Genomic DNA, 12460 nt, shown 5'->3' on the forward strand with positions numbered 1-12460 from the left:
CAATTGTGTTGAATTATTTGTCTCCTTGGAACGCACCTTCAATCTCGGGATTGTTGTTCTTTTTTTGTCCATCTTATCATTTACTATGCATAAGTACTTATTAGGATTTGATTGCCCACGTGGAAAGCCTTTAGCTCACCACGTGGACATGTGGTTACATGTGGTGGCAGTGCCATGTGGGCTGTTAAGTACACATGGCATTGCCACATGTAATGCTCGAGTGGGCATTACATGTGGCAATGCCACGTGGACAAAATAACCCACAACAAAATAGCCCACGTGGCATGACCACATGTAATGCCCGCGCTCGGGCATTACACGTGGATTGGCCAGTCGACGTGGTGGCGATGCCACGTGTAATGCCCACATGATGTGGGAATTACACGTAGTGGCCTCATGGCCTTTGCCGCCCATGTGGCAAAGACTATGAGGCATGTGGCCTTTGTTGCGTGCGTGGCACATGGCAATGGCCACACTGGCCACGCAGGCCCATGTGGCCAGTAGTGCAAAGGCTATTAAGCCATTGCACAGTGGCTGTTAAGGGCTCACAAAAGCCCTCAACAGCCTCTACCTCCCCCCTCTCTTTCGCTCCCCCCTTTTTGCCTCCCCCTCTTGCCTCTCTCACTTGCCCTCTCTCTCCCCCTCTTGTCCCCCTTAGTCCCCCCCTCTCACCTCTCTCTCGTTCCCCCCCTCTCGCCTCTCTCTCACTTTCCCTCTCTCTCCCCCTCTTGTTCCCCTCACTCGCCCTCTCTCTCTCCCTTGCTCCCTCTCTTGTCCCCCTCCTTGCTCTCTCTCTCTCTATTACGTTCATCTTGGCAATTTGTGTCTCCCAACTGATCCTTTATTATTCCACTACATATAGTGCACTTTGAAAACTCGCTTGTTTTGGCGAGGCCAACATGCTTGAATTCTGTATTCCAGATCCTACCAAATGTTGATGCTGACATTTCTTTTTGATTGATATTATTCAATGTCATATTAACCTCATTCAAAATGTCCACCTACTTGTAGACATCTGGAACACCTAGTTGGGTTTCCCTAGAACCATCTGTCATGGTCCTACTCCTGTGGGGCATCTTCTTAGAATTGTTTTGTATAAATTCTCAAATTATTGCCCTTCCTAGTTCATTGTGATCCCATTCCTTTCTTATAATCCCCTTGTTTTTCTGCATTCACGTTCATATACCATTTTTAAACTTACCCCTATACCATGCATCTCATATACCATGCCCTTGAACATACTTCCATACCATTGAATGTGAAGCTATACTATCTTGTCTCCACTCCATCCACATGGCATGCCATTTCCATAGAATCATACACATAATCAGTGCGAGATTGTAAGAAACGCCCCCAAAAATCTTTATGGAGTTGTATCATTGCATTACAATTAGTAACTTGGCAACATTTTCTCCTCCAACAATCAATTGTAGCTACATGGGAAACAGCATCTAATGTTGTCCTCTTTGAATTACATGTTATTCCCAACACTTTGGGCTGCCTTTTCATCATGTAGTATCTTCTCTTCTTAGTTGGAGCATCAACACATTCATCAATAAACTGGTCATCCATATCATTAGAATCCTCTTCAATGAGGAGCGCTGAACCATCCTCAAATGTGAGTCTATTAATAGGCCACCTAATGAGATTAACACCAGTATTTAAAGAAGGTACTGGTGACTAAACTTGTTGGATAGCTTGATAAACCACTGTGACACAAAGTTGGGGTTTTGACTTCGGTCACTTCTTAGAATCAAAACACACTTGTATGAAACCTCACAGCCTCCTCACCTCCCTTTCTCTCCCTAGGTTAAGATAAAGATAAACACATCAAAGGTGAGATCATAATTCATGGAAGGAAAGATAAAAGGCTCCAGAGAAGCAAGAATTTCTGCCAATCTTGTAGCTCCAAACAAGAGGGCAATTCTTTGTTGTTGGAAGAAAATCTTCCGACTCAGGATTATGTGAACGGAAATATACGGGGGAATGTTGATAAGGTTCATCCGTTCAAATTAGGCAATTTGCATGGAACATCTTAAAGTAAAAGAATATAGCAATCACTTACAAAAGGATAAGATACATGGTATTTTCTTTTTGATAAGAGATTAAGAGGAATTAATCATTATTAAGAAGAAATAATGGCCAAAAGTCAATAAAAATAGAGATACATAGAGAGTTGCAGTTTTAAATCCATATAGACTGTACAAAAGAGGTTTACATAGGTACGTAGAGCTTGAAGAGAGATTTGCGTCTATATAAAAACTTTCAAAAACGAGCAACCGAGTAAAAAGTTATGAGCATTTTACTACAAGACTATAAAACTATCAAAATTCGCCTAAAAGTTAGCAACTTTGGGAGAAATTCTGATCATCAATGAAGTAAAGGATTAGAAAATTAGTTACATGAGTGGAAAGACCATATAAATAGCTTCCTAGCCATATGATCAATTTTAGAAACCAATACCCGAGTGATGAGTAATTACCGGTTAAAATTTGGGTATTAGACCACAAAAATTGCACTTCCCTCTCTTTGCATGAAACCCCAATTTTCACATAGCCTCTTTCCTTTCATCTCCTTTATGATTCAAGCTAGAGGGTAAGGCTTAACATTGCTCAGTAGACAATCATAAAGATTTACCTATGGTCCCCAAAGTCTTTCCACATGCTCATTACTGCTAAAACCATTGGTACCTCCAAAGGAGGGTGGCAATAAGGCAAGGGCTACCTTGAGAAGTTACAGGCCCACCAAGATAATAACTCCTTATCCCACTTATCGTGAATCATCAAAGAGGTCCAAAATTGGGTTAGGCATGAGATGCTAATGCTAAACGAGGCATTCACATGTAAAGAGAGTGTTTGAAGATAAGAGAATGGCAATGACACAAAATGCTCAATTGAGGAGGCTTCATTCATTGATTTGAAAGGGAGAGGAGGGCTCCTTTTATAGGTGGAGAATCACCCTCTCTTCCATTGTTACAAATTATAACATAAAAATCTTCAACCCTTCAGTGACATAAGGGTAGATGTCACCATCAATTTTCCTCTTAGGCTAAGTCTTCTATTGATTATTAAATTGAAGACTTTTTTACTTTGAAAGTGTGATGAGATAATAGCCAAGTCTAAGTGGCATGTAGGTGGAGATCCCACTTATACATGGTGGAATTCTCCTCTTCCATGTAGGCATTTTGGAAGAATCTTTCCTAATTATGCACCTACATACACTCCTCCACATGCCTTCCACACTCCCCAACTTGTAGTCTTATGGTGAATACTATATTAATAATACAATTAAAATCCATGTGAGCATGAAGGCCCACTTTTATTTTCCACATCACTAGCCCATCTACCATACCAAAGTATTTATCAAGCATACTTGTGGCATTTACAATGTGTGCACCTTAAATCAAGTACAACCATTATATTTGAAGATAGAATGCTGTTATCAGGGTAGCCGCCAAGCTGCCACATCACCACGCCGTTATTCCATTATTGTGGGCACCGCAATCTTCTTGGACAAGCTTCCATCTTATTACAATTGAGAAACCATCCAAATATGTATAATATTGAAAATGAGAGATATCAATTTTTCATGTCACATCTTTCCCCCCCAGCAGATCCTCCATGCTTGTCTTGGGGGTCTGCTAGCCATGGTGCTCGAGGGTAAAATGTCTTTAGCCGGTACTCATTGGCACGTCCGGGAACCTCCTAGCCACTTGCATCCTCTAGAAGATAGGTGTTATTTTTAAACTTTTGCTTTATCCTGAAGGGGCCTTCCCAACACCGAGGAAGCTTCTTACATTAGAAAATTTTTGGACCCAAAAAGGGCCTCCTAAGGATTCCTAATTTTAAGGGATTAGAGCTTAAAAAGCTAGGCTTAAGGGAGACAAAGGCTATGATGACCCCTATTTTTTGCCTTGCCACATCAGCCATACCCCCTAGTTTCACTTTTTAAAGGGAATATTCTCATACTCTCTCTCTTACTTTTTGACTTTTCTCATACTTTCTCTCTTCCTTTTTGAATTTTTATCTTCACTCTCTATAAATTGAATCTTTCTTGTCAGTTTGAAATCTCCTTTCTCATTAACTCCAACCATATCTCCCTTCCACACATCAGCAAAACATTCTTCTATTTAGGTGGGCCCCAAAAAGTGAAAATTTTTTATTTTTTATTTTTTTACATTTTGAGGTGGACAAAACCAAGACTAGTTGGCCATCCTAAAACTGGGGCCTCTTGAGATGGTGGTCATGCCATGCTTTCTGTTTGTTTTAATCCACCTTTAAAGCCTAGTTGTCCAATGCCTAGGGTTTCTCTAGAATGGTTAGATGGAGCACTAAAGCATTGTGGGTGGTGTCATCCTGGTGGGAAGTTCCTCCCCTATATGACCTTTGGTTGAATTCAAAGGGTAGAATGGCCTCCAAGACGTGGACCATCTGAAAGGGGTTGTGGAATGTCGTGGATTTGAAAGTGATTATCTAAGCCCATAAGGTTCTAAGAAGGTCCTTTGACCATTTACTAAAATTGGTGTTCGTACACCATTGAGTTGCTCCAATAGCTTACTCACAGAAATTATCAGACACTCGGGCTAATCTGGAGCACATCAAAGAGGTTCACTGACATGGTATGTCCCGTGAGTAGATTCTCCACCAAGAAAGATGTAAGCTGTGGTTTGGAATGTGTAAGGGAAGCGGTAGGAGGTTTTTTTGACACAAAAGGTTGGTTGTGGATGTCCTTGAAGACCTGCAAAAAGGAGTGATCTATGACTGTGTAGGGGGGTGGAAGAGTTTTATCATTTGGCTCAACCCCTTGTTTCTCTTTAAGCATGGCCTTTTTTTGTGATCTGGTGACCACTATGGTGGATGGTGGATCTTCATGGGTACGTGTTGGGGGTGTGACAGACACTTCAAGAGTGGGAGAGGAAGGTTGGCAAGTGGACAGAGGATGTCCTATAGAGACAAAGTGGGTGGTTGGGGTTAGAATTGTGATTTCTGAGGATGTACTATGGATGGAGGATGTCCTATAGAGACTAAGTGGGTGGTTGGGGGCTTAGAGCAACACTTTTCTGTGCAGAATTTGGTGATTCTGACACTGTAAACGCGTCCGAAACGGCCCAAAACCCCAAAAACGGCACTGGAAACGCTAGAATCGGACATCCGGAGGCCCGAAAACGGCCAAAAAAGGTCCCAAAAGTGGATTTGCAGATAATTTGGTACCGTCTTCCCGAAGCTGAGACTCAATTCTGTTATGGTACGTTAGATAAAGTAAATCCCGATCAAATTACACAACTTGATCATTGTAACCAATCCAGAAATATTCGATCAATGTTGTAAAGAAGCAATACATTTAGATGATAACATGCTAAGATGATCTTGCTATGAGGTGTTCCTCATCTAAACCAAGTGAAGCAATAGCAAAAGAAAGATCGATCTCAGAACTGACATTCCAAAAATTTTATGCAACCTTGCTTAAAACCTTAGAGAAACATCTCTAAAAGAGAATGAAAAACTTTAAAACCAGACATCCTTAATGCCTTTAAAAGTGAGGAACGAAATGCCTTGTGTTGAATGCAATCACTACGACCATGATACTAAAAAATGTCCCGCTTATGGTACTAAATTGAATTTTTTCAGTGCATTTCACCCACAAACGGATAGCCAAACAGAAATCTACAACCAGTTGGCCTTTGATGTGCTGAAGTGTTATGTCCACGATCAGCAAGGTAAGTGGGAATCTTATTTGCCTTTAGTACAAGCTATTTTGAATGATTCTTTTTCTTTAGCTATTAGTAGGACTCCATATGAGGCAGCATTTGTTGGAAGACCATTTCAGTTGCTATTGACCACCAGAACCTTGTCTTCAATACTTGAAGCGAGAATAGATTGACGGAGTCTTACCAGGAGATTTTGGCCATGTAAGACATTTCATTCTCACAAGATCTTCAAGAAGAAGGTACCAAATCGCGTTTATCTGCAAATCCACTTTTGGGGTCTTTTTTGGCCGTTTTCGGGCCTCCGGATGTCCGATTCCAGCATTTCCAGTGCCATTTTTGGGGTTTTGGGCCGTTTCAGACACGTCTGCTATGTCAGAATCACCAAATTCTGCATAAAAAGTTTTTTTTTTAAGATTCAAATTGGATCACCTTATTAATGTGACACGCTTCTACGAACATACATTACTATTTCTTTTTCTTATTTTCATCTTCTTTTGTTGAATTTTCAACGTAACATTGGCCCACTCCTGATTGGTTGAGAGCCTATTTTCTCTCTCTTCTAAAAGGCCCCAAAATGAGCTCCCTTTTTTCCTAATGTGCTCGCCAGGTCGTCGCCCTGCGCTGGCACCGAGTTAGTGCCTCTCTCTCTAGGTGGGCTTGGGGTTCGCAAGGCCGCAACGGCTGCTATCTCCTCTCTAAACGGCTGCAACAAGCAAGGCTAGCTGAGGGGGTCCTCTTGTCTCCCGGTTGCTCCCGTGACTCCCGGCTGAAGGAAATTAGCTTCGCAGCATGCCAAGGAGCTCTAGGTACTCTCTCTCTCTCTCTCTCACTCACTCTCACACACACATACACACAGGCATATTCACATGAGTATATCGCCTCTTAAGCTCTTTCCTCTCCCGATCAGAGACCTTTGGCTTGATCAAGCCTTGAGGAGGTAAAATACTTTGATATTTTCCTGAAGCAAAATATTAAGACCGAAGCACCTAAATGCATTTGAAGCATTGCTTCCACTAGTGTGGGTCGAGAGAACTTAAAATGTGTGTTTCAAAAGACGCTTATGAGAAGGTTTGATATCTTTATGGTGTGCTGTCTATTAGTCAAGATGCATGGTTTTCCTTTTTCGTTATGTGAGCATTTATACAATGCTTCCTTTAGTGCTAGGCTTCATTATGGCTGAGTTTGCCCTTGATCTACGGAGTCTATACCTTGCACTTTCCTTTAAAGGTGAATTTGGGCTTATCCTGGATTCATCTTGGTATATATATTGTTTGAAGAGGTGGTTTGTGCCATGCGTGTGGCAGATGACAAATATGATTAAGGCATAGTGTAGATAATTTTGGATGCTTTTGATTGAGTAAGTTCCTTTGCCCTTATGTGAAGATACACATGCGAAGTTTTCGTCCGAGTTACGACCAGTTGATATTGTGCTAATTATTCCCATCTTTCTCTGTGGTGCATATGTCCTATCAACCTCCTTTTTTGTGCTAATTTTTTCTATTTAATGCTTCTATTAGTGATAGGTTTCATTATGGCCAAGTCTGCCCTTGATCTCCGAAGTCATATACAGAAACTCAGTTTGTTGAACTTTGTATTGATGTATGCTCGTGTGTGTGGGGGAGCATATATTGGTATACCTAATTCTACAACCGCTATTAGGCAACTGACGACGTTAGTAGGGATGTTGTAGTATTTAGTCAATACTATATGCATGATGGAGCTAATGGTTATATGGTCTTGTGGATGGCTACCATGAGTCTATACCTTGCACTTTCATTTAAAGGTGAATTTGGGCTTATCCTGGATTCATCTTGGTATATAAAGAAGGGAAGTAAGAAAGTCACATTAATGGTCTTTTCAGGTCAAAGTTGGCCTATAAGACAAATTAGATACATTATTGGCAGTACATTCCACACTTTGAGATGCTATAAATGACACTAAGAAAAAGCGAAAAAAAGTAAAAGCACATCAAATAGAAACTGCTCTCGATAAGTGAGAGAGGAGAGAGTTGTGTGTGTGCGTCTTTGCATCGAGTCGCTTAATTACCTTTGCATTGAGTCATTGAGTCATACTTGAGTTGTGGATGAGCTTCACATGCTTAAGAAAAGTCAACTAATGTATGGTGTTTTTTTCATAAGCTCGATGGCCACCAATGAAACACAATTGTTTGAAGATGTTTTGCTTGACGCGATGGTCGTACCGCTCATTTGTGCATTTCTACAGAGGAGTGTTGCAGGTTGAATGTACGATACCTCAGGCGAGGTGATATGATGGACCATTTGCGCAAAAAGCATCATATCAATGTAGATATTCCTATGCGAAAGGGTAGTCGTCCTCTAGGTCATCGCACTCAAGAGGCCCCAAGAGCTTTGTACACAAAGCAATGTCGTGCGCGCTTTGAAAATCCGAACCATAAGCTCAACAAAAACACGAGGACTCAAGAAGCTCGACTTAAAAAGAGGGCTGAAGAGGATTGGGATGCAATGGGTGATGACGAAAGATCGTGCTTTGAAAGCAAGGATACTTACATTAGAGAGAAGGTCAAGAGTGCAATGCAAAAATACCTCACGGGAAAGGATGTTCGCTTGAGTCGCATCAACAAGCGGATTGCTGAAGGCTATGAGAAACATGTGAGTATAGAATAATTGCTTTGGTTGGTAGTGCATTATATTCATGTGTGTTTGCATCATTTTGAGTAGTTTCTTAATTTAGAGGCGGCGCTTAATAGTGAAGGATAATGCAACGACATCCACACCCGCCGCCGCCAATCCTTTAAATGATGGATCACATGAAGTACGTGACGAAGTAGTCACTCCGGTAATACTCTCCTGACAGAGGCTTAATGTTTTTTTCTCATTCTTTTTTACAACGTGGTAGAGGTTCTTTTATTGTCATTAAATTTATATTGCTCATTCTCTTTTGTAGGAGAAGTTGGCGAGCTTTGATGATCAAGGGCCACTTTTAGCTCCTATGAAAGAGGATAGCGCTCGTAAGTTCTTCGAGGGAAGCCGAATCTTGTGCTCATTGCAAATTGGTGAGCCAATGGAAACTCCCCTTGCAACTCGTGTGCAAATGGCCAAAAAAGCAAGGGTGTGTTAAAAATAAATTCCTTGTTTATGTAAACGTTGCTTTCATAAAGTGTAGAATGGATATGTATCAAATGTTTCTCTAATTTTGCATAGGTTGGCATATCCACAAGGCTTGGGTCTCCTACTATTATTAGTGACTCCCCTCTATCTAGCACAAGTGCTCCCATTACCATGGTCATTTGCGAATGGAAGCACAACTATAGATGCTAACTTAAGTCAACCTTTGAAATGTGATGATTTCATTAAGAGGTAAGGCTATTTAATAGAAGTCTTTTATCTTTCATGTGTGAATCATTTTCTACTTGCATGTATGATCATATGTCTTTTACACTATCTAGGTTTGAGAGTGGTCTTGCTATTCAGTTTGTGTCTCATGCATCGAATCAAGTTGTTGATGGTAGCCTTTTGTAGTCAATTGTGACTCAAAAAGCATCGACACGGACAATGAATTTGTTTCATATGTAAGTCTATTTTTTAAAAAAGGCTTGATCTTTTCCATATGTATATTGCACAGGTGTGACATAGACCCGCTTAATTTATAGGTGGTTCGAGAACACAATGCCAAGCCATGTCTTCGAAAAAGCATGGTTTTGTGACAGCCTTTGGTATGCCTTTATGAAGGCATGTCAAAATCAAGAGGCAAAAAAGCTTGATAGTTACTTTGGAGAGGTAGATGTGGCAAAGTACTTGTTTATCTTCTTTCCAATTGTGGATGGGTAGGTCTACTAACTTAGTACCTTTGATGTTCAAACTATCTATTAGGATGCTTAATGGATTAATGTGTTCTTGTTGCTTCTCATTCTACAGACATCATTGGTAACTTTTTGTGTTATACAACAATATTCATAAAAGGCTAGTGCGTTGTCCATGGGAGACTCATGGATTACTATATCTTGATCCACTCTCAAGGGTAGTGTCTCCAACTCATTTGTCATCTGTTTACAGGTACATATTGGCTACTTGTTTTGTTATCTTAGAACAAAAAAGTCATTTTTTTTACCATCTACACCAATCTTAGGGCTTTGCAAGTCATGGCTTCACATTGCTCTAACAACTCATTGAGGGAGTTTATGGAGAGGCCAAGGAAGTCCTTGGATACCTTGGAGAAACCACATGTAATAATCCTGGCACCCTTGTGATCACTAACCATGAAAATTTGTATTGGTTCACTCATTCTTTGATTCTTTGTTGGCAGGTGCCGCAACGGCCTAATGCTATAGATTCACGGTGGATTCTATGTCATGGCCTACATGAAATGGATGATTGAGGGGGCATACGGCAAACGATCGAAGAGCTATGTAAGATGCTTCTCTTGAGTCTTATCTCTAAGTTTCACAATTAAGGAGTTGTACTCATTCGATTTTATTTTCTCTTATGTGTGCAGTTGACTAGGACCTCGTTCAAACATGAGGCCGTGGAGCAGTTGAAGCTAGATTTGGCCACATGGGTGAAGAAAAAGATCTTGGAGATACAATGAGTTCACCTTCTTTGTGTCGGCATAGTTTTGGCTTCACATGATACTCGTTTTTGTATTGTGGCAACAATTTTGGGAATGATAGTTTGTATCGCGGAAAACTTATTGACAAACTTAGTTGTCTTATGACAAATATTTTGGCAATGATAATTTGCATTGTTTCTTATCTTCTCTTGTTTTTCATGAATAACTCTACTATGTTGTGAATGTGAAGTCCCTCATGCTTCTTTCTAATGTGAGTTGTTGTGGATGTGAAGTCCCTCATGCTTCTTTCTAATGTGAGTTGTTGTGGATAATTTCTTGGCAAACACAATTTCTTTAAAGATTGTTGTTCTTTCTTGATATTTAACTCTATTATGATGTGAATGAGAAGTCCCTTATGTTAATTTTAAATGTGAGTGGTCGTGGATAATTTTTTAGCAAACACATTGTCTTTATGGATTGTAAATCTTCCTTGATGGAAAACTCCATTATGTTGTGAATGAGAAGACCCTTATGCTAATTTTTAATGTGAGTGGTTGTGGGTAATAGATAGACAATGGTCTGTACTCCCTTTATTCTCAAAAAGGGCTCCTAAGTAGATGAACATAATCCTTAGAGGGTATGTGAATAAGATACTCATGCTTGTAATCCTTGTGTGATCCTAAAGTGAAACATGTGTGAACCTAATGTGAACCTTGTGTGAACCATGTGTAAACCCAATGAACTCAGAGCAATGAGTCTCGAGAACATGTACCTTCGGGAAAATATTCACAGGGTTGTAAACCCTGAGTGAACCAAGTGTGAACCATGTGTGAACCAAGAGTAAACCCCATCAATTTATGGCAATGTGACCCGAGAGCATACAATTTTAGAAAAGTATTAGCAAGGTAGTGAACCCTGTGTGAACCATGTGTGATCCAAATGTGATCCAAGTGGGAACCATTTGTGAACCATGTGTAAACTGTGTGAACCCAATAAACTCATGGCAATGTGACCCGAGAGCATGCAACTGTGGGACAATATTCACAGGGTTGTGAACCATGTGTGAACCCATTGTGAACCTTTTGTGAACCATGTGTGTACCCCATCAATTCAAGGCAATGTGACCCGAGAGCATGAACCTTTGGGAAAATATTTACAAAGTTGTGAACCCTGTGTGAACCTTGTGTGATTCATATGTGAACCTTGTGTGATTCATATGTGAACCATTTGTGAACCAAGAGTGATTAACACTGCTTGAACCCCATCAATTCATGGCAATGTGACCCGACAACATACAACTTTAGAAAAATAATAATAGAAATGAAAACCTCATTTGAAGTGAACCACGATCATAAAGACACGGTAAAGAAAGCAAGACTCTTAATTCATTGAGGATGGAGTTGTGTAAAGCTTGATTACAAGAGAACAAGCATCCACTCAGAGGCCAACACGTTGCGTAGCATGTCTCCATTATCTTGAGCCAAGGAAAAGCATCTCTCTTGATCTACATCACCGCTGGGATCACATGACACAATTTTAGCAGTAACGCTAGAGGAGATCCCACATATTCTTACCACTTTTCCAACAAGAATACAATCGCCACCACCTGGGGCTTGCCTTGATGTCAAGGGTAATATTGCATGGCATGTGCAACAAGTTATGGTCACTTTAGGGTCCAGTATAAAAGTCTTTGAGCAACAATGGGGACACCAAATCCATGGTTTTTCTGGGAATCTCACTCGTTGTCGACCATGTTGATGCTTTCTTCTCAACACTGTGGTGAGTCTTTTTGGCCTGGAGGGTTGACAAGTTCCTATTTGCTCCTCCTCACTTATTGAAGATGCCCTTTGTATGTGTTTCACCCCATGGCCAAGCCTCGTGCTTGTGACATTCTCCTGTATCTGATGGATGCCTCCTCGAGTGGGCATTTTGATCTATCTAGGTGTTGGATCATCCATGAGGATGGACGTGTAACTCTTGAGATGGTCCAAAAGAGTTTCAAGCTGAGATGAGTCACTCTCTTGCACACGCACTTCAACTTGATCGAGCATGCTTCTTATTTCATTGATGCTCGCAAGTACACAACTCTTCTGTTCTGAAAGACTAGAGGATGCAACACTAATCTCAGGCATGTTTTGAATGTGCCCCTCGCTAACATTAGTAGTATCCTCCATAAGCATACTTCTTGCGCTGTCTATGACTGGGTGGATTGGAATCAGGTGACAA

The sequence above is a fragment of the Cibotium barometz genome, chromosome 14, assembly GCF_041138505.1.
Source record: "Cibotium barometz isolate CiBa-2024 chromosome 14, ASM4113850v1, whole genome shotgun sequence".
Lineage (NCBI taxonomy): Eukaryota > Viridiplantae > Streptophyta > Polypodiopsida > Cyatheales > Cibotiaceae > Cibotium > Cibotium barometz.